General features: G+C 64.2%; 5 pseudogenes; all 5 read right to left on the reverse strand.

Moving 5' to 3' along the window:
* Positions 1–5,590: 5,590 nt before the first annotated feature.
* Positions 5,591–5,709, reverse strand: LOC142862171 (uncharacterized; annotated as a pseudogene).
* A 3,449-nt stretch (positions 5,710–9,158) lies between these two features.
* LOC142862172 (uncharacterized) lies at positions 9,159–9,277 on the reverse strand (annotated as a pseudogene).
* Positions 9,278–12,729: 3,452 nt separating this feature from the next.
* LOC142862173 (uncharacterized) lies at positions 12,730–12,848 on the reverse strand (annotated as a pseudogene).
* A 3,449-nt stretch (positions 12,849–16,297) lies between these two features.
* LOC142862174 (uncharacterized) lies at positions 16,298–16,416 on the reverse strand (annotated as a pseudogene).
* A 3,450-nt stretch (positions 16,417–19,866) lies between these two features.
* LOC142862175 (uncharacterized) lies at positions 19,867–19,985 on the reverse strand (annotated as a pseudogene).
* Positions 19,986–22,864: the final 2,879 nt, after the last annotated feature.

The raw sequence follows: 22,864 nt of genomic DNA on the forward strand, positions 1-22,864 counted from the left end.
CTGCCCGACCCAGGGCTGGGAGATGCAACCTCCCAGCTCCGGGTCCCTGCAGGAAGCCTTGGCAAGAACAGGGCCAGTCCTCCAAAGGCCCAGGTGTGGGGAGCCCAGGCCAGGCAGCCTGTGGAAGAAGCCACATGCCGTGCCACCCCGGGAACACGACTGCAGGTCGCGGCCCCTCCCACCTCCTCCCCGACATGGCGCAGGGCTCAGAGACACCTCGGACGCTGCTACCAAAATCCACAGGGCATCGGTTGCTCCTCCGAAGCCCCCGAGCAGACCGCGTTGTCCAGCCAGCCCCTGGGCCTCCCTGGGGTGCCCAGCACAAAAGTGCAGACAACCACCGGACTCCCAATATCAGTTGGAGGATGTTTCTGCCACTCTAAGGACCCGCAGGCCAGCTGGGCCTTCAGGCAGGACAGAGAGCCCCGGAATCCGACGTGGAGAGCTGCGTGGACGTCCCCATCAGGAGGCGGTCCCCACCTCCGCGGCTCTCCCCTTGCGGGGAGCGGCAGCCCCAGGGCCTCAGGGAAGACACCAGGCTGGGCCCCCGCGGCACAGCGGGGCACGACCCCGGCAGGCAGGCGACTTAGCGATGCCTGTGCCAGACTGCTGCGGCCGCCCTGCTGCCGGGTTCCTGGAGGGCTTCCTGGAATCAGCGTCCACACCAAGCCCCTGGAAGGCCCAGGCGACGGAGGAGCCGTCAGGCAGGGGCCGAGGACGGTGACAGGCCGGGCGGGAAGGAGCCGGTCAGGCAGGGGCCCAGGACAGCGACGGGCCTGGCCGGGGAGGAGCGAGTCAGGCAGTGGCCCAGGTGGTGGGCCGGGCGGGGAGGAGCCTGTCAGGCAGGGGCAGAGGACGGTGACGGTGACGGTGACCTGACGTGGGCCGGGGCGGGAAGGAGCCGGTCAGGCAGGGGCAGGGGCCGAGGACAGTGACGGGCCTGGCGGGGCAGGAGCGCGTCAGGCAGGGGCAGAGGAGTTGGGCTGGGTAAGGGGTAGGGTGACAGTTAGGGCACAATTCACAATCGCAAAGATGTGGAAGCGACCCGAGTGCCCATCCATCCAGGAGTGCATTAATAACATGTGGCGCGTGGACACCACGGAGTGCTGTTCGGCTGTGAGGAGCAGCGGTGAGAGGGCGCCTCTCCTCTTCTCCTGGCCAGAGCTGGGACCCGTCCCAGTAGGCCAGGTATCCCAAGCATGGACACACGAGCACCACGTGCGCGCGCTCACCGGCAAATTGGTACGAACGGATGGACACCTAAGTGGACACAGAGGAATCACTGTCATCGGGTGGGTGTCGGGCGGGCGGGCGTGGGGAGGGGGTGGGCATACACATCCATTAGGGAGGGGGGGTGCGCACCAACTGGGGGATGGGCGCACTTGAAGCTCTGCCCCGAGGGGGGAGGCGGGGAAAGAGCAATGCACCCGACCTGAACATTGGTACCCCCACAATCCGCTGGGAGAAAATGAGAAATAAATAAGGAAACAGGGGGGAGGGGGGCACGGGCAACACATGTCACCTCAATACTTGTACTCCCATCATCTGCTTGAAAAGAGAGAGAGAAGAAAATGCAATAATAGAGATAAGAGACACTTTCTAAGAAAATGAATCCGAAAAGAAAAGTAAAAGGAGGCCTGTCCAGCAGGTCTGGGTGTGAGTCCGGAGCCCCCAGCCTCCAGTGCCACCACCAGAGATTCCTACGTGTAGCCCATAGAACCCCAAAAGCAACGGGACGAGTTCTGGTGACATGCTCGCTCAAAATGACATCCTGGAATCCTTCCGGAGCTCCCTCCCCTCTCAGACTCCAGCGTGTCGGTTCCCACAGACCAGACCTTTGGTCTGAGACCTGACAGTCCAGATGCCACGCATGCTGCCGCGTGGCGGCGGTGTCGCGGCTTGGGACAAGAAGGAGGCCCCACGGTGCGGGCTGGGGCGGCAGGCACCGCGGCAGGCGCTGAGGGTGGGGGTGATCCGCCGGACCGCCGTCCCGCCGCGCTCCCAGCAAGGGGACAGAGCAACAGGCAAAAAAAAAAAAAAAAAGCCTAGGCACCCGGGATGCCCAGGCGGTCTCCCATCCAAGTACTAGCCAGGCCCGAGGCTGCTTAGCTTCGGAGATCAGACGAGACGGGGCGCGTTCGGGGTGGTGTGACCGTAGACGGCGGAGGGCGCCCCTGCCCCGCTCAAGAAGCCAGCCTCACCGCGCTTCCCCGCGATAGCGCTGACCCGACTGAGGTGAGGGACGGGGCGGGGCGGGGTGGGGTGGAGGGCTGTCCACACACACACACACACACACACACACACACGATGCGCCTGCACGGCTGGACCTGCCAAGGTGGAAACCTTCCAGCCCCCCTCCTCTCCTCACCTCGCCTCCTTCACCTACCCGCCCCCACCCCCAGCGCGCCGCTGCTGACTGCGCACGCGCGCGCGGCGCGCTCACCCTTTGACCCCAGCCAGGGGCCGCCCTCCCGCACAACCCCTTTCAGCTGCGCCCCCCGCCCTGTGGGTGGGCGGGCTGCCGCCTATTCCCCAGGGCCAGGGCTGGGGCACAGCGCATGGGGGAGGGGAGCGAGTGTAGGGGCGTGTCTCGGGATGTGTCCCATGGCTGCGGTGGGGCGGCGTGGTTTGGGGGGCGCTGAAGGAATCAGTCCCCTCCATCTCCCACCTCTGGAAAACCCCCAAGCCCTTGGAGAACTGCCGGCACCGCTACCGTGGTTGCCGGGACCCTGCTCTGTGTCCTCCTGTGGCCCAGTCCAAGGGGCCTGGGCCTGGCCCGGGGCTGGATTGGACCCCAACCACCCTCGGGTGTGGACTCGCTAAAAGCCGGCGATTAGATATTGGATTCGAGCTTCCTTGAGGTCATTTCACTAATGAATGCACCGAAAAGAGTTTCCTAATCCATCTGTGAGGGTGGCAACTGAAAGAGAATTTTAAAGCTGACAGAATAGGCGAGGAAAGGCACAGGAGATTTCCAAACCCAGTAAGGAAGCCTTTCCCGAAATGGAAGAAAGAAACGAGCAAACAGAGACACCGGTAGCCCGCCCGGATCAGAGTCTGCTCCTTACAGAAAGTACCCTGACCAGGTTCACCCGTGGGTGGGTGGCGAGCCAGTGGCATTCAGAAGAGCGAGGCCCGCAGTCTGTGCAGAAGACACCTGCACTCGGGTGTGTGTGGCGGCACCATTCCCAAGCAGCTCCAAATGGTAATCCAAAGAGAAGCCAGGGAGTTCCCAACGCCCCAGGTGTCCTCAGCCCACGACTGGCTGCAGTGGGAATGCGAAGCCCGGCTCCTTGTCTCAGAGCGGGACAACCAGGGGGTGTGATGTACACCCCGGGGTTCCCAGGAGGATCAGGCTGAGGCTGGGACTTGGCCTGAAAATGTCCCCTCGCATGGGCACCCCCTTCCGCTTCCGGCTCCTCTACTCCTGGTGCCCCTCCATCCAGGGGCCAGACTTTAAGAAGTCACCCGCAGGAGAATCCTGGTCCCAAAGGAGCCTTCGGGGGGACCCGTGCTGAGAGAGGTTGTGGGCATGGCCCGCTGGGGCTCTGCCCGACCCAGGGCTGGGAGATGCAACCTCCCAGCTCCGGGTCCCTGCAGGAAGCCTTGGCAAGAACAGGGCCAGTCCTCCAAAGGCCCAGGTGTGGGGAGCCCAGGCCAGGCAGCCTGTGGAAGAAGCCACATGCCGTGCCACCCCGGGAACACGACTGCAGGTCGCGGCCCCTCCCACCTCCTCCCCGACATGGCGCAGGGCTCAGAGACACCTCGGACGCTGCTACCAAAATCCACAGGGCATCGGTTGCTCCTCCGAAGCCCCCGAGCAGACCGCGTTGTCCAGCCAGCCCCTGGGCCTCCCTGGGGTGCCCAGCACAAAAGTGCAGACAACCACCGGACTCCCAATATCAGTTGGAGGATGTTTCTGCCACTCTAAGGACCCGCAGGCCAGCTGGGCCTTCAGGCAGGACAGAGAGCCCCGGAATCCGACGTGGAGAGCTGCGTGGACGTCCCCATCAGGAGGCGGTCCCCACCTCCGCGGCTCTCCCCTTGCGGGGAGCGGCAGCCCCAGGGCCTCAGGGAAGACACCAGGCTGGGCCCCCGCGGCACAGCGGGGCACGACCCCGGCAGGCAGGCGACTTAGCGATGCCTGTGCCAGACTGCTGCGGCCGCCCTGCTGCCGGGTTCCTGGAGGGCTTCCTGGAATCAGCGTCCACACCAAGCCCCTGGAAGGCCCAGGCGACGGAGGAGCCGTCAGGCAGGGGCCGAGGACGGTGACAGGCCGGGCGGGAAGGAGCCGGTCAGGCAGGGGCCCAGGACAGCGACGGGCCTGGCCGGGGAGGAGCGAGTCAGGCAGTGGCCCAGGTGGTGGGCCGGGCGGGGAGGAGCCTGTCAGGCAGGGGCAGAGGACGGTGACGGTGACGGTGACCTGACGTGGGCCGGGGCGGGAAGGAGCCGGTCAGGCAGGGGCAGGGGCCGAGGACAGTGACGGGCCTGGCGGGGCAGGAGCGCGTCAGGCAGGGGCAGAGGAGTTGGGCTGGGTAAGGGGTAGGGTGACAGTTAGGGCACAATTCACAATCGCAAAGATGTGGAAGCGACCCGAGTGCCCATCCATCCAGGAGTGCATTAATAACATGTGGCGCGTGGACACCACGGAGTGCTGTTCGGCTGTGAGGAGCAGCGGTGAGAGGGCGCCTCTCCTCTTCTCCTGGCCAGAGCTGGGACCCGTCCCAGTAGGCCAGGTATCCCAAGCATGGACACACGAGCACCACGTGCGCGCGCTCACCGGCAAATTGGTACGAACGGATGGACACCTAAGTGGACACAGAGGAATCACTGTCATCGGGTGGGTGTCGGGCGGGCGGGCGTGGGGAGGGGGTGGGCATACACATCCATTAGGGAGGGGGGGTGCGCACCAACTGGGGGATGGGCGCACTTGAAGCTCTGCCCCGAGGGGGGAGGCGGGGAAAGAGCAATGCACCCGACCTGAACATTGGTACCCCCACAATCCGCTGGGAGAAAATGAGAAATAAATAAGGAAACAGGGGGGAGGGGGGCACGGGCAACACATGTCACCTCAATACTTGTACTCCCATCATCTGCTTGAAAAGAGAGAGAGAAGAAAATGCAATAATAGAGATAAGAGACACTTTCTAAGAAAATGAATCCGAAAAGAAAAGTAAAAGGAGGCCTGTCCAGCAGGTCTGGGTGTGAGTCCGGAGCCCCCAGCCTCCAGTGCCACCACCAGAGATTCCTACGTGTAGCCCATAGAACCCCAAAAGCAACGGGACGAGTTCTGGTGACATGCTCGCTCAAAATGACATCCTGGAATCCTTCCGGAGCTCCCTCCCCTCTCAGACTCCAGCGTGTCGGTTCCCACAGACCAGACCTTTGGTCTGAGACCTGACAGTCCAGATGCCACGCATGCTGCCGCGTGGCGGCGGTGTCGCGGCTTGGGACAAGAAGGAGGCCCCACGGTGCGGGCTGGGGCGGCAGGCACCGCGGCGGGCGCTGAGGGTGGGGGTGATCCGCCGGACCGCCGTCCCGCCGCGCTCCCAGCAAGGGGACAGAGCAACAGGCAAAAAAAAAAAAAAAAAGCCTACGGCACCCGGGATGCCCAGGCGGTCTCCCATCCAAGTACTAGCCAGGCCCGAGGCTGCTTAGCTTCGGAGATCAGACGAGACGGGGCGCGTTCGGGGTGGTGTGACCGTAGACGGCGGAGGGCGCCCCTGCCCCGCTCAAGAAGCCAGCCTCACCGCGCTTCCCCGCGATAGCGCTGACCCGACTGAGGTGAGGGACGGGGCGGGGCGGGGTGGGGTGGAGGGCTGTCCACACACACACACACACACACACACACACACACACACACACACACACACGATGCGCCTGCACGGCTGGACCTGCCAAGGTGGAAACCTTCCAGCCCCCCTCCTCTCCTCACCTCGCCTCCTTCACCTACCCGCCCCCACCCCCAGCGCGCCGCTGCTGACTGCGCACGCGCGCGCGGCGCGCTCACCCTTTGACCCCAGCCAGGGGCCGCCCTCCCGCACAACCCCTTTCAGCTGCGCCCCCCGCCCTGTGGGTGGGCGGGCTGCCGCCTATTCCCCAGGGCCAGGGCTGGGGCACAGCGCATGGGGGAGGGGAGCGAGTGTAGGGGCGTGTCTCGGGATGTGTCCCATGGCTGCGGTGGGGCGGCGTGGTTTGGGGGGCGCTGAAGGAATCAGTCCCCTCCATCTCCCACCTCTGGAAAACCCCCAAGCCCTTGGAGAACTGCCGGCACCGCTACCGTGGTTGCCGGGACCCTGCTCTGTGTCCTCCTGTGGCCCAGTCCAAGGGGCCTGGGCCTGGCCCGGGGCTGGATTGGACCCCAACCACCCTCGGGTGTGGACTCGCTAAAAGCCGGCGATTAGATATTGGATTCGAGCTTCCTTGAGGTCATTTCACTAATGAATGCACCGAAAAGAGTTTCCTAATCCATCTGTGAGGGTGGCAACTGAAAGAGAATTTTAAAGCTGACAGAATAGGCGAGGAAAGGCACAGGAGATTTCCAAACCCAGTAAGGAAGCCTTTCCCGAAATGGAAGAAAGAAACGAGCAAACAGAGACACCGGTAGCCCGCCCGGATCAGAGTCTGCTCCTTACAGAAAGTACCCTGACCAGGTTCACCCGTGGGTGGGTGGCGAGCCAGTGGCATTCAGAAGAGCGAGGCCCGCAGTCTGTGCAGAAGACACCTGCACTCGGGTGTGTGTGGCGGCACCATTCCCAAGCAGCTCCAAATGGTAATCCAAAGAGAAGCCAGGGAGTTCCCAACGCCCCAGGTGTCCTCAGCCCACGACTGGCTGCAGTGGGAATGCGAAGCCCGGCTCCTTGTCTCAGAGCGGGACAACCAGGGGGTGTGATGTACACCCCGGGGTTCCCAGGAGGATCAGGCTGAGGCTGGGACTTGGCCTGAAAATGTCCCCTCGCATGGGCACCCCCTTCCGCTTCCGGCTCCTCTACTCCTGGTGCCCCTCCATCCAGGGGCCAGACTTTAAGAAGTCACCCGCAGGAGAATCCTGGTCCCAAAGGAGCCTTCGGGGGGACCCGTGCTGAGAGAGGTTGTGGGCATGGCCCGCTGGGGCTCTGCCCGACCCAGGGCTGGGAGATGCAACCTCCCAGCTCCGGGTCCCTGCAGGAAGCCTTGGCAAGAACAGGGCCAGTCCTCCAAAGGCCCAGGTGTGGGGAGCCCAGGCCAGGCAGCCTGTGGAAGAAGCCACATGCCGTGCCACCCCGGGAACACGACTGCAGGTCGCGGCCCCTCCCACCTCCTCCCCGACATGGCGCAGGGCTCAGAGACACCTCGGACGCTGCTACCAAAATCCACAGGGCATCGGTTGCTCCTCCGAAGCCCCCGAGCAGACCGCGTTGTCCAGCCAGCCCCTGGGCCTCCCTGGGGTGCCCAGCACAAAAGTGCAGACAACCACCGGACTCGCAATATCAGTTGGAGGATGTTTCTGCCACTCTAAGGACCCGCAGGCCAGCTGGGCCTTCAGGCAGGACAGAGAGCCCCGGAATCCGACGTGGAGAGCTGCGTGGACGTCCCCATCAGGAGGCGGTCCCCACCTCCGCGGCTCTCCCCTTGCGGGGAGCGGCAGCCCCAGGGCCTCAGGGAAGACACCAGGCTGGGCCCCCGCGGCACAGCGGGGCACGACCCCGGCAGGCAGGCGACTTAGCGATGCCTGTGCCAGACTGCTGCGGCCGCCCTGCTGCCGGGTTCCTGGAGGGCTTCCTGGAATCAGCGTCCACACCAAGCCCCTGGAAGGCCCAGGCGACGGAGGAGCCGTCAGGCAGGGGCCGAGGACGGTGACAGGCCGGGCGGGAAGGAGCCGGTCAGGCAGGGGCCCAGGACAGCGACGGGCCTGGCCGGGGAGGAGCGAGTCAGGCAGTGGCCCAGGTGGTGGGCCGGGCGGGGAGGAGCCTGTCAGGCAGGGGCAGAGGACGGTGACGGTGACGGTGACCTGACGTGGGCCGGGGCGGGAAGGAGCCGGTCAGGCAGGGGCAGGGGCCGAGGACAGTGACGGGCCTGGCGGGGCAGGAGCGCGTCAGGCAGGGGCAGAGGAGTTGGGCTGGGTAAGGGGTAGGGTGACAGTTAGGGCACAATTCACAATCGCAAAGATGTGGAAGCGACCCGAGTGCCCATCCATCCAGGAGTGCATTAATAACATGTGGCGCGTGGACACCACGGAGTGCTGTTCGGCTGTGAGGAGCAGCGGTGAGAGGGCGCCTCTCCTCTTCTCCTGGCCAGAGCTGGGACCCGTCCCAGTAGGCCAGGTATCCCAAGCATGGACACACGAGCACCACGTGCGCGCGCTCACCGGCAAATTGGTACGAACGGATGGACACCTAAGTGGACACAGAGGAATCACTGTCATCGGGTGGGTGTCGGGCGGGCGGGCGTGGGGAGGGGGTGGGCATACACATCCATTAGGGAGGGGGGGTGCGCACCAACTGGGGGATGGGCGCACTTGAAGCTCTGCCCCGAGGGGGGAGGCGGGGAAAGAGCAATGCACCCGACCTGAACATTGGTACCCCCACAATCCGCTGGGAGAAAATGAGAAATAAATAAGGAAACAGGGGGGAGGGGGGCACGGGCAACACATGTCACCTCAATACTTGTACTCCCATCATCTGCTTGAAAAGAGAGAGAGAAGAAAATGCAATAATAGAGATAAGAGACACTTTCTAAGAAAATGAATCCGAAAAGAAAAGTAAAAGGAGGCCTGTCCAGCAGGTCTGGGTGTGAGTCCGGAGCCCCCAGCCTCCAGTGCCACCACCAGAGATTCCTACGTGTAGCCCATAGAACCCCAAAAGCAACGGGACGAGTTCTGGTGACATGCTCGCTCAAAATGACATCCTGGAATCCTTCCGGAGCTCCCTCCCCTCTCAGACTCCAGCGTGTCGGTTCCCACAGACCAGACCTTTGGTCTGAGACCTGACAGTCCAGATGCCACGCATGCTGCCGCGTGGCGGCGGTGTCGCGGCTTGGGACAAGAAGGAGGCCCCACGGTGCGGGCTGGGGCGGCAGGCACCGCGGCGGGCGCTGAGGGTGGGGGTGATCCGCCGGACCGCCGTCCCGCCGCGCTCCCAGCAAGGGGACAGAGCAACAGGCAAAAAAAAAAAAAAAAAAGCCTACGGCACCCGGGATGCCCAGGCGGTCTCCCATCCAAGTACTAGCCAGGCCCGAGGCTGCTTAGCTTCGGAGATCAGACGAGACGGGGCGCGTTCGGGGTGGTGTGACCGTAGACGGCGGAGGGCGCCCCTGCCCCGCTCAAGAAGCCAGCCTCACCGCGCTTCCCCGCGATAGCGCTGACCCGACTGAGGTGAGGGACGGGGCGGGGCGGGGTGGGGTGGAGGGCTGTCCACACACACACACACACACACACACACACACACACACACACACACACACACACGATGCGCCTGCACGGCTGGACCTGCCAAGGTGGAAACCTTCCAGCCCCCCTCCTCTCCTCACCTCGCCTCCTTCACCTACCCGCCCCCACCCCCAGCGCGCCGCTGCTGACTGCGCACGCGCGCGCGGCGCGCTCACCCTTTGACCCCAGCCAGGGGCCGCCCTCCCGCACAACCCCTTTCAGCTGCGCCCCCCGCCCTGTGGGTGGGCGGGCTGCCGCCTATTCCCCAGGGCCAGGGCTGGGGCACAGCGCATGGGGGAGGGGAGCGAGTGTAGGGGCGTGTCTCGGGATGTGTCCCATGGCTGCGGTGGGGCGGCGTGGTTTGGGGGGCGCTGAAGGAATCAGTCCCCTCCATCTCCCACCTCTGGAAAACCCCCAAGCCCTTGGAGAACTGCCGGCACCGCTACCGTGGTTGCCGGGACCCTGCTCTGTGTCCTCCTGTGGCCCAGTCCAAGGGGCCTGGGCCTGGCCCGGGGCTGGATTGGACCCCAACCACCCTCGGGTGTGGACTCGCTAAAAGCCGGCGATTAGATATTGGATTCGAGCTTCCTTGAGGTCATTTCACTAATGAATGCACCGAAAAGAGTTTCCTAATCCATCTGTGAGGGTGGCAACTGAAAGAGAATTTTAAAGCTGACAGAATAGGCGAGGAAAGGCACAGGAGATTTCCAAACCCAGTAAGGAAGCCTTTCCCGAAATGGAAGAAAGAAACGAGCAAACAGAGACACCGGTAGCCCGCCCGGATCAGAGTCTGCTCCTTACAGAAAGTACCCTGACCAGGTTCACCCGTGGGTGGGTGGCGAGCCAGTGGCATTCAGAAGAGCGAGGCCCGCAGTCTGTGCAGAAGACACCTGCACTCGGGTGTGTGTGGCGGCACCATTCCCAAGCAGCTCCAAATGGTAATCCAAAGAGAAGCCAGGGAGTTCCCAACGCCCCAGGTGTCCTCAGCCCACGACTGGCTGCAGTGGGAATGCGAAGCCCGGCTCCTTGTCTCAGAGCGGGACAACCAGGGGGTGTGATGTACACCCCGGGGTTCCCAGGAGGATCAGGCTGAGGCTGGGACTTGGCCTGAAAATGTCCCCTCGCATGGGCACCCCCTTCCGCTTCCGGCTCCTCTACTCCTGGTGCCCCTCCATCCAGGGGCCAGACTTTAAGAAGTCACCCGCAGGAGAATCCTGGTCCCAAAGGAGCCTTCGGGGGGACCCGTGCTGAGAGAGGTTGTGGGCATGGCCCGCTGGGGCTCTGCCCGACCCAGGGCTGGGAGATGCAACCTCCCAGCTCCGGGTCCCTGCAGGAAGCCTTGGCAAGAACAGGGCCAGTCCTCCAAAGGCCCAGGTGTGGGGAGCCCAGGCCAGGCAGCCTGTGGAAGAAGCCACATGCCGTGCCACCCCGGGAACACGACTGCAGGTCGCGGCCCCTCCCACCTCCTCCCCGACATGGCGCAGGGCTCAGAGACACCTCGGACGCTGCTACCAAAATCCACAGGGCATCGGTTGCTCCTCCGAAGCCCCCGAGCAGACCGCGTTGTCCAGCCAGCCCCTGGGCCTCCCTGGGGTGCCCAGCACAAAAGTGCAGACAACCACCGGACTCCCAATATCAGTTGGAGGATGTTTCTGCCACTCTAAGGACCCGCAGGCCAGCTGGGCCTTCAGGCAGGACAGAGAGCCCCGGAATCCGACGTGGAGAGCTGCGTGGACGTCCCCATCAGGAGGCGGTCCCCACCTCCGCGGCTCTCCCCTTGCGGGGAGCGGCAGCCCCAGGGCCTCAGGGAAGACACCAGGCTGGGCCCCCGCGGCACAGCGGGGCACGACCCCGGCAGGCAGGCGACTTAGCGATGCCTGTGCCAGACTGCTGCGGCCGCCCTGCTGCCGGGTTCCTGGAGGGCTTCCTGGAATCAGCGTCCACACCAAGCCCCTGGAAGGCCCAGGCGACGGAGGAGCCGTCAGGCAGGGGCCGAGGACGGTGACAGGCCGGGCGGGAAGGAGCCGGTCAGGCAGGGGCCCAGGACAGCGACGGGCCTGGCCGGGGAGGAGCGAGTCAGGCAGTGGCCCAGGTGGTGGGCCGGGCGGGGAGGAGCCTGTCAGGCAGGGGCAGAGGACGGTGACGGTGACGGTGACCTGACGTGGGCCGGGGCGGGAAGGAGCCGGTCAGGCAGGGGCAGGGGCCGAGGACAGTGACGGGCCTGGCGGGGCAGGAGCGCGTCAGGCAGGGGCAGAGGAGTTGGGCTGGGTAAGGGGTAGGGTGACAGTTAGGGCACAATTCACAATCGCAAAGATGTGGAAGCGACCCGAGTGCCCATCCATCCAGGAGTGCATTAATAACATGTGGCGCGTGGACACCACGGAGTGCTGTTCGGCTGTGAGGAGCAGCGGTGAGAGGGCGCCTCTCCTCTTCTCCTGGCCAGAGCTGGGACCCGTCCCAGTAGGCCAGGTATCCCAAGCATGGACACACGAGCACCACGTGCGCGCGCTCACCGGCAAATTGGTACGAACGGATGGACACCTAAGTGGACACAGAGGAATCACTGTCATCGGGTGGGTGTCGGGCGGGCGGGCGTGGGGAGGGGGTGGGCATACACATCCATTAGGGAGGGGGGGTGCGCACCAACTGGGGGATGGGCGCACTTGAAGCTCTGCCCCGAGGGGGGAGGCGGGGAAAGAGCAATGCACCCGACCTGAACATTGGTACCCCCACAATCCGCTGGGAGAAAATGAGAAATAAATAAGGAAACAGGGGGGAGGGGGGCACGGGCAACACATGTCACCTCAATACTTGTACTCCCATCATCTGCTTGAAAAGAGAGAGAGAAGAAAATGCAATAATAGAGATAAGAGACACTTTCTAAGAAAATGAATCCGAAAAGAAAAGTAAAAGGAGGCCTGTCCAGCAGGTCTGGGTGTGAGTCCGGAGCCCCCAGCCTCCAGTGCCACCACCAGAGATTCCTACGTGTAGCCCATAGAACCCCAAAAGCAACGGGACGAGTTCTGGTGACATGCTCGCTCAAAATGACATCCTGGAATCCTTCCGGAGCTCCCTCCCCTCTCAGACTCCAGCGTGTCGGTTCCCACAGACCAGACCTTTGGTCTGAGACCTGACAGTCCAGATGCCACGCATGCTGCCGCGTGGCGGCGGTGTCGCGGCTTGGGACAAGAAGGAGGCCCCACGGTGCGGGCTGGGGCGGCAGGCACCGCGGCGGGCGCTGAGGGTGGGGGTGATCCGCCGGACCGCCGTCCCGCCGCGCTCCCAGCAAGGGGACAGAGCAACAGGCAAAAAAAAAAAAAAAAAGCCTACGGCACCCGGGATGCCCAGGCGGTCTCCCATCCAAGTACTAGCCAGGCCCGAGGCTGCTTAGCTTCGGAGATCAGACGAGACGGGGCGCGTTCGGGGTGGTGTGACCGTAGACGGCGGAGGGCGCCCCTGCCCCGCTCAAGAAGCCAGCCTCACCGCGCTTCCCCGCGATAGCGCTGACCCGACTGAGGTGAGGGACGGGGCGGGGCGGGGTGGGGTGGAGGGCTGTCCACACACACACACACACACACACACACACACACACACACACACACACACGATGCGCCTGCACGGCTGGACCTGCCAAGGTGGAAACCTTCCAGCCCCCCTCCTCTCCTCACCTCGCCTCCTTCACCTACCCGCCCCCACCCCCAGCGCGCCGCTGCTGACTGCGCACGCGCGCGCGGCGCGCTCACCCTTTGACCCCAGCCAGGGGCCGCCCTCCCGCACAACCCCTTTCAGCTGCGCCCCCCGCCCTGTGGGTGGGCGGGCTGCCGCCTATTCCCCAGGGCCAGGGCTGGGGCACAGCGCATGGGGGAGGGGAGCGAGTGTAGGGGCGTGTCTCGGGATGTGTCCCATGGCTGCGGTGGGGCGGCGTGGTTTGGGGGGCGCTGAAGGAATCAGTCCCCTCCATCTCCCACCTCTGGAAAACCCCCAAGCCCTTGGAGAACTGCCGGCACCGCTACCGTGGTTGCCGGGACCCTGCTCTGTGTCCTCCTGTGGCCCAGTCCAAGGGGCCTGGGCCTGGCCCGGGGCTGGATTGGACCCCAACCACCCTCGGGTGTGGACTCGCTAAAAGCCGGCGATTAGATATTGGATTCGAGCTTCCTTGAGGTCATTTCACTAATGAATGCACCGAAAAGAGTTTCCTAATCCATCTGTGAGGGTGGCAACTGAAAGAGAATTTTAAAGCTGACAGAATAGGCGAGGAAAGGCACAGGAGATTTCCAAACCCAGTAAGGAAGCCTTTCCCGAAATGGAAGAAAGAAACGAGCAAACAGAGACACCGGTAGCCCGCCCGGATCAGAGTCTGCTCCTTACAGAAAGTACCCTGACCAGGTTCACCCGTGGGTGGGTGGCGAGCCAGTGGCATTCAGAAGAGCGAGGCCCGCAGTCTGTGCAGAAGACACCTGCACTCGGGTGTGTGTGGCGGCACCATTCCCAAGCAGCTCCAAATGGTAATCCAAAGAGAAGCCAGGGAGTTCCCAACGCCCCAGGTGTCCTCAGCCCACGACTGGCTGCAGTGGGAATGCGAAGCCCGGCTCCTTGTCTCAGAGCGGGACAACCAGGGGGTGTGATGTACACCCCGGGGTTCCCAGGAGGATCAGGCTGAGGCTGGGACTTGGCCTGAAAATGTCCCCTCGCATGGGCACCCCCTTCCGCTTCCGGCTCCTCTACTCCTGGTGCCCCTCCATCCAGGGGCCAGACTTTAAGAAGTCACCCGCAGGAGAATCCTGGTCCCAAAGGAGCCTTCGGGGGGACCCGTGCTGAGAGAGGTTGTGGGCATGGCCCGCTGGGGCTCTGCCCGACCCAGGGCTGGGAGATGCAACCTCCCAGCTCCGGGTCCCTGCAGGAAGCCTTGGCAAGAACAGGGCCAGTCCTCCAAAGGCCCAGGTGTGGGGAGCCCAGGCCAGGCAGCCTGTGGAAGAAGCCACATGCCGTGCCACCCCGGGAACACGACTGCAGGTCGCGGCCCCTCCCACCTCCTCCCCGACATGGCGCAGGGCTCAGAGACACCTCGGACGCTGCTACCAAAATCCACAGGGCATCGGTTGCTCCTCCGAAGCCCCCGAGCAGACCGCGTTGTCCAGCCAGCCCCTGGGCCTCCCTGGGGTGCCCAGCACAAAAGTGCAGACAACCACCGGACTCCCAATATCAGTTGGAGGATGTTTCTGCCACTCTAAGGACCCGCAGGCCAGCTGGGCCTTCAGGCAGGACAGAGAGCCCCGGAATCCGACGTGGAGAGCTGCGTGGACGTCCCCATCAGGAGGCGGTCCCCACCTCCGCGGCTCTCCCCTTGCGGGGAGCGGCAGCCCCAGGGCCTCAGGGAAGACACCAGGCTGGGCCCCCGCGGCACAGCGGGGCACGACCCCGGCAGGCAGGCGACTTAGCGATGCCTGTGCCAGACTGCTGCGGCCGCCCTGCTGCCGGGTTCCTGGAGGGCTTCCTGGAATCAGCGTCCACACCAAGCCCCTGGAAGGCCCAGGCGACGGAGGAGCCGTCAGGCAGGGGCCGAGGACGGTGACAGGCCGGGCGGGAAGGAGCCGGTCAGGCAGGGGCCCAGGACAGCGACGGGCCTGGCCGGGGAGGAGCGAGTCAGGCAGTGGCCCAGGTGGTGGGCCGGGCGGGGAGGAGCCTGTCAGGCAGGGGCAGAGGACGGTGACGGTGACGGTGACCTGACGTGGGCCGGGGCGGGAAGGAGCCGGTCAGGCAGGGGCAGGGGCCGAGGACAGTGACGGGCCTGGCGGGGCAGGAGCGCGTCAGGCAGGGGCAGAGGAGTTGGGCTGGGTAAGGGGTAGGGTGACAGTTAGGGCACAATTCACAATCGCAAAGATGTGGAAGCGACCCGAGTGCCCATCCATCCAGGAGTGCATTAATAACATGTGGCGCGTGGACACCACGGAGTGCTGTTCGGCTGTGAGGAGCAGCGGTGAGAGGGCGCCTCTCCTCTTCTCCTGGCCAGAGCTGGGACCCGTCCCAGTAGGCCAGGTATCCCAAGCATGGACACACGAGCACCACGTGCGCGCGCTCACCGGCAAATTGGTACGAACGGATGGACACCTAAGTGGACACAGAGGAATCACTGTCATCGGGTGGGTGTCGGGCGGGCGGGCGTGGGGAGGGGGTGGGCATACACATCCATTAGGGAGGGGGGGTGCGCACCAACTGGGGGATGGGCGCACTTGAAGCTCTGCCCCGAGGGGGGAGGCGGGGAAAGAGCAATGCACCCGACCTGAACATTGGTACCCCCACAATCCGCTGGGAGAAAATGAGAAATAAATAAGGAAACAGGGGGGAGGGGGGCACGGGCAACACATGTCACCTCAATACTTGTACTCCCATCATCTGCTTGAAAAGAGAGAGAGAAGAAAATGCAATAATAGAGATAAGAGACACTTTCTAAGAAAATGAATCCGAAAAGAAAAGTAAAAGGAGGCCTGTCCAGCAGGTCTGGGTGTGAGTCCGGAGCCCCCAGCCTCCAGTGCCACCACCAGAGATTCCTACGTGTAGCCCATAGAACCCCAAAAGCAACGGGACGAGTTCTGGTGACATGCTCGCTCAAAATGACATCCTGGAATCCTTCCGGAGCTCCCTCCCCTCTCAGACTCCAGCGTGTCGGTTCCCACAGACCAGACCTTTGGTCTGAGACCTGACAGTCCAGATGCCACGCATGCTGCCGCGTGGCGGCGGTGTCGCGGCTTGGGACAAGAAGGAGGCCCCACGGTGCGGGCTGGGGCGGCAGGCACCGCGGCGGGCGCTGAGGGTGGGGGTGATCCGCCGGACCGCCGTCCCGCCGCGCTCCCAGCAAGGGGACAGAGCAACAGGCAAAAAAAAAAAAAAAAAAGCCTACGGCACCCGGGATGCCCAGGCGGTCTCCCATCCAAGTACTAGCCAGGCCCGAGGCTGCTTAGCTTCGGAGATCAGACGAGACGGGGCGCGTTCGGGGTGGTGTGACCGTAGACGGCGGAGGGCGCCCCTGCCCCGCTCAAGAAGCCAGCCTCACCGCGCTTCCCCGCGATAGCGCTGACCCGACTGAGGTGAGGGACGGGGCGGGGCGGGGTGGGGTGGAGGGCTGTCCACACACACACACACACACACACACACACACACACACACACACACACACACGATGCGCCTGCACGGCTGGACCTGCCAAGGTGGAAACCTTCCAGCCCCCCTCCTCTCCTCACCTCGCCTCCTTCACCTACCCGCCCCCACCCCCAGCGCGCCGCTGCTGACTGCGCACGCGCGCGCGGCGCGCTCACCCTTTGACCCCAGCCAGGGGCCGCCCTCCCGCACAACCCCTTTCAGCTGCGCCCCCCGCCCTGTGGGTGGGCGGGCTGCCGCCTATTCCCCAGGGCCAGGGCTGGGGCACAGCGCATGGGGGAGGGGAGCGAGTGTAGGGGCGTGTCTCGGGATGTGTCCCATGGCTGCGGTGGGGCGGCGTGGTTTGGGGGGCGCTGAAGGAATCAGTCCCCTCCATCTCCCACCTCTGGAAAACCCCCAAGCCCTTGGAGAACTGCCGGCACCGCTACCGTGGTTGCCGGGACCCTGCTCTGTGTCCTCCTGTGGCCCAGTCCAAGGGGCCTGGGCCTGGCCCGGGGCTGGATTGGACCCCAACCACCCTCGGGTGTGGACTCGCTAAAAGCCGGCGATTAGATATTGGATTCGAGCTTCCTTGAGGTCATTTCACTAATGAATGCACCGAAAAGAGTTTCCTAATCCATCTGTGAGGGTGGCAACTGAAAGAGAATTTTAAAGCTGACAGAATAGGCGAGGAAAGGCACAGGAGATTTCCAAACCCAGTAAGGAAGCCTTTCCCGAAATGGAAGAAAGAAACGAGCAAACAGAGACACCGGTAGCCCGCCCGGATCAGAGTCTGCTCCTTACAGAAAGTACCCTGACCAGGTTCACCCGTGGGTGGGTGGCGAGCCAGTGGCATTCAGAAGAGCGAGGCCCGCAGTCTGTGCAGAAGACACCTGCACTCGGGTGTGTGTGGCGGCACCATTCCCAAGCAGCTCCAAATGGTAATCCAAAGAGAAGCCAGGGAGTTCCCAACGCCCCAGGTGTCCTCAGCCCACGACTGGCTGCAGTGGGAATGCGAAGCCCGGCTCCTTGTCTCAGAGCGGGACAACCAGGGGGTGTGATGTACACCCCGGGGTTCCCAGGAGGATCAGGCTGAGGCTGGGACTTGGCCTGAAAATGTCCCCTCGCATGGGCACCCCCTTCCGCTTCCGGCTCCTCTACTCCTGGTGCCCCTCCATCCAGGGGCCAGACTTTAAGAAGTCACCCGCAGGAGAATCCTGGTCCCAAAGGAGCCTTCGGGGGGACCCGTGCTGAGAGAGGTTGTGGGCATGGCCCGCTGGGGCTCTGCCCGACCCAGGGCTGGGAGATGCAACCTCCCAGCTCCGGGTCCCTGCAGGAAGCCTTGGCAAGAACAGGGCCAGTCCTCCAAAGGCCCAGGTGTGGGGAGCCCAGGCCAGGCAGCCTGTGGAAGAAGCCACATGCCGTGCCACCCCGGGAACACGACTGCAGGTCGCGGCCCCTCCCACCTCCTCCCCGACATGGCGCAGGGCTCAGAGACACCTCGGACGCTGCTACCAAAATCCACAGGGCATCGGTTGCTCCTCCGAAGCCCCCGAGCAGACCGCGTTGTCCAGCCAGCCCCTGGGCCTCCCTGGGGTGCCCAGCACAAAAGTGCAGACAACCACCGGACTCCCAATATCAGTTGGAGGATGTTTCTGCCACTCTAAGGACCCGCAGGCCAGCTGGGCCTTCAGGCAGGACAGAGAGCCCCGGAATCCGACGTGGAGAGCTGCGTGGACGTCCCCATCAGGAGGCGGTCCCCACCTCCGCGGCTCTCCCCTTGCGGGGAGCGGCAGCCCCAGGGCCTCAGGGAAGACACCAGGCTGGGCCCCCGCGGCACAGCGGGGCACGACCCCGGCAGGCAGGCGACTTAGCGATGCCTGTGCCAGACTGCTGCGGCCGCCCTGCTGCCGGGTTCCTGGAGGGCTTCCTGGAATCAGCGTCCACACCAAGCCCCTGGAAGGCCCAGGCGACGGAGGAGCCGTCAGGCAGGGGCCGAGGACGGTGACAGGCCGGGCGGGAAGGAGCCGGTCAGGCAGGGGCCCAGGACAGCGACGGGCCTGGCCGGGGAGGAGCGAGTCAGGCAGTGGCCCAGGTGGTGGGCCGGGCGGGGAGGAGCCTGTCAGGCAGGGGCAGAGGACGGTGACGGTGACGGTGACCTGACGTGGGCCGGGGCGGGAAGGAGCCGGTCAGGCAGGGGCAGGGGCCGAGGACAGTGACGGGCCTGGCGGGGCAGGAGCGCGTCAGGCAGGGGCAGAGGAGTTGGGCTGGGTAAGGGGTAGGGTGACAGTTAGGGCACAATTCACAATCGCAAAGATGTGGAAGCGACCCGAGTGCCCATCCATCCAGGAGTGCATTAATAACATGTGGCGCGTGGACACCACGGAGTGCTGTTCGGCTGTGAGGAGCAGCGGTGAGAGGGCGCCTCTCCTCTTCTCCTGGCCAGAGCTGGGACCCGTCCCAGTAGGCCAGGTATCCCAAGCATGGACACACGAGCACCACGTGCGCGCGCTCACCGGCAAATTGGTACGAACGGATGGACACCTAAGTGGACACAGAGGAATCACTGTCATCGGGTGGGTGTCGGGCGGGCGGGCGTGGGGAGGGGGTGGGCATACACATCCATTAGGGAGGGGGGGTGCGCACCAACTGGGGGATGGGCGCACTTGAAGCTCTGCCCCGAGGGGGGAGGCGGGGAAAGAGCAATGCACCCGACCTGAACATTGGTACCCCCACAATCCGCTGGGAGAAAATGAGAAATAAATAAGGAAACAGGGGGGAGGGGGGCACGGGCAACACATGTCACCTCAATACTTGTACTCCCATCATCTGCTTGAAAAGAGAGAGAGAAGAAAATGCAATAATAGAGATAAGAGACACTTTCTAAGAAAATGAATCCGAAAAGAAAAGTAAAAGGAGGCCTGTCCAGCAGGTCTGGGTGTGAGTCCGGAGCCCCCAGCCTCCAGTGCCACCACCAGAGATTCCTACGTGTAGCCCATAGAACCCCAAAAGCAACGGGACGAGTTCTGGTGACATGCTCGCTCAAAATGACATCCTGGAATCCTTCCGGAGCTCCCTCCCCTCTCAGACTCCAGCGTGTCGGTTCCCACAGACCAGACCTTTGGTCTGAGACCTGACAGTCCAGATGCCACGCATGCTGCCGCGTGGCGGCGGTGTCGCGGCTTGGGACAAGAAGGAGGCCCCACGGTGCGGGCTGGGGCGGCAGGCACCGCGGCGGGCGCTGAGGGTGGGGGTGATCCGCCGGACCGCCGTCCCGCCGCGCTCCCAGCAAGGGGACAGAGCAACAGGCAAAAAAAAAAAAAAAAAGCCTACGGCACCCGGGATGCCCAGGCGGTCTCCCATCCAAGTACTAGCCAGGCCCGAGGCTGCTTAGCTTCGGAGATCAGACGAGACGGGGCGCGTTCGGGGTGGTGTGACCGTAGACGGCGGAGGGCGCCCCTGCCCCGCTCAAGAAGCCAGCCTCACCGCGCTTCCCCGCGATAGCGCTGACCCGACTGAGGTGAGGGACGGGGCGGGGCGGGGTGGGGTGGAGGGCTGTCCACACACACACACACACACACACACACACACACACACACACACACACACACGATGCGCCTGCACGGCTGGACCTGCCAAGGTGGAAACCTTCCAGCCCCCCTCCTCTCCTCACCTCGCCTCCTTCACCTACCCGCCCCCACCCCCAGCGCGCCGCTGCTGACTGCGCACGCGCGCGCGGCGCGCTCACCCTTTGACCCCAGCCAGGGGCCGCCCTCCCGCACAACCCCTTTCAGCTGCGCCCCCCGCCCTGTGGGTGGGCGGGCTGCCGCCTATTCCCCAGGGCCAGGGCTGGGGCACAGCGCATGGGGGAGGGGAGCGAGTGTAGGGGCGTGTCTCGGGATGTGTCCCATGGCTGCGGTGGGGCGGCGTGGTTTGGGGGGCGCTGAAGGAATCAGTCCCCTCCATCTCCCACCTCTGGAAAACCCCCAAGCCCTTGGAGAACTGCCGGCACCGCTACCGTGGTTGCCGGGACCCTGCTCTGTGTCCTCCTGTGGCCCAGTCCAAGGGGCCTGGGCCTGGCCCGGGGCTGGATTGGACCCCAACCACCCTCGGGTGTGGACTCGCTAAAAGCCGGCGATTAGATATTGGATTCGAGCTTCCTTGAGGTCATTTCACTAATGAATGCACCGAAAAGAGTTTCCTAATCCATCTGTGAGGGTGGCAACTGAAAGAGAATTTTAAAGCTGACAGAATAGGCGAGGAAAGGCACAGGAGATTTCCAAACCCAGTAAGGAAGCCTTTCCCGAAATGGAAGAAAGAAACGAGCAAACAGAGACACCGGTAGCCCGCCCGGATCAGAGTCTGCTCCTTACAGAAAGTACCCTGACCAGGTTCACCCGTGGGTGGGTGGCGAGCCAGTGGCATTCAGAAGAGCGAGGCCCGCAGTCTGTGCAGAAGACACCTGCACTCGGGTGTGTGTGGCGGCACCATTCCCAAGCAGCTCCAAATGGTAATCCAAAGAGAAGCCAGGGAGTTCCCAACGCCCCAGGTGTCCTCAGCCCACGACTGGCTGCAGTGGGAATGCGAAGCCCGGCTCCTTGTCTCAGAGCGGGACAACCAGGGGGTGTGATGTACACCCCGGGGTTCCCAGGAGGATCAGGCTGAGGCTGGGACTTGGCCTGAAAATGTCCCCTCGCATGGGCACCCCCTTCCGCTTCCGGCTCCTCTACTCCTGGTGCCCCTCCATCCAGGGGCCAGACTTTAAGAAGTCACCCGCAGGAGAATCCTGGTCCCAAAGGAGCCTTCGGGGGGACCCGTGCTGAGAGAGGTTGTGGGCATGGCCCGCTGGGGCTCTGCCCGACCCAGGGCTGGGAGATGCAACCTCCCAGCTCCGGGTCCCTGCAGGAAGCCTTGGCAAGAACAGGGCCAGTCCTCCAAAGGCCCAGGTGTGGGGAGCCCAGGCCAGGCAGCCTGTGGAAGAAGCCACATGCCGTGCCACCCCGGGAACACGACTGCAGGTCGCGGCCCCTCCCACCTCCTCCCCGACATGGCGCAGGGCTCAGAGACACCTCGGACGCTGCTACCAAAATCCACAGGGCATCGGTTGCTCCTCCGAAGCCCCCGAGCAGACCGCGTTGTCCAGCCAGCCCCTGGGCCTCCCTGGGGTGCCCAGCACAAAAGTGCAGACAACCACCGGACTCCCAATATCAGTTGGAGGATGTTTCTGCCACTCTAAGGACCCGCAGGCCAGCTGGGCCTTCAGGCAGGACAGAGAGCCCCGGAATCCGACGTGGAGAGCTGCGTGGACGTCCCCATCAGGAGGCGGTCCCCACCTCCGCGGCTCTCCCCTTGCGGGGAGCGGCAGCCCCAGGGCCTCAGGGAAGACACCAGGCTGGGCCCCCGCGGCACAGCGGGGCACGACCCCGGCAGGCAGGCGACTTAGCGATGCCTGTGCCAGACTGCTGCGGCCGCCCTGCTGCCGGGTTCCTGGAGGGCTTCCTGGAATCAGCGTCCACACCAAGCCCCTGGAAGGCCCAGGCGACGGAGGAGCCGTCAGGCAGGGGCCGAGGACGGTGACAGGCCGGGCGGGAAGGAGCCGGTCAGGCAGGGGCCCAGGACAGCGACGGGCCTGGCCGGGGAGGAGCGAGTCAGGCAGTGGCCCAGGTGGTGGGCCGGGCGGGGAGGAGCCTGTCAGGCAGGGGCAGAGGACGGTGACGGTGACGGTGACCTGACGTGGGCCGGGGCGGGAAGGAGCCGGTCAGGCAGGGGCAGGGGCCGAGGACAGTGACGGGCCTGGCGGGGCAGGAGCGCGTCAGGCAGGGGCAGAGGAGTTGGGCTGGGTAAGGGGTAGGGTGACAGTTAGGGCACAATTCACAATCGCAAAGATGTGGAAGCGACCCGAGTGCCCATCCATCCAGGAGTGCATTAATAACATGTGGCGCGTGGACACCACGGAGTGCTGTTCGGCTGTGAGGAGCAGCGGTGAGAGGGCGCCTCTCCTCTTCTCCTGGCCAGAGCTGGGACCCGTCCCAGTAGGCCAGGTATCCCAAGCATGGACACACGAGCACCACGTGCGCGCGCTCACCGGCAAATTGGTACGAACGGATGGACACCTAAGTGGACACAGAGGAATCACTGTCATCGGGTGGGTGTCGGGCGGGCGGGCGTGGGGAGGGGGTGGGCATACACATCCATTAGGGAGGGGGGGTGCGCACCAACTGGGGGATGGGCGCACTTGAAGCTCTGCCCCGAGGGGGGAGGCGGGGAAAGAGCAATGCACCCGACCTGAACATTGGTACCCCCACAATCCGCTGGGAGAAAATG

The sequence above is a fragment of the Microcebus murinus genome, chromosome 18, assembly GCF_040939455.1.
Source record: "Microcebus murinus isolate Inina chromosome 18, M.murinus_Inina_mat1.0, whole genome shotgun sequence".
NCBI lineage: Eukaryota > Metazoa > Chordata > Mammalia > Primates > Cheirogaleidae > Microcebus > Microcebus murinus.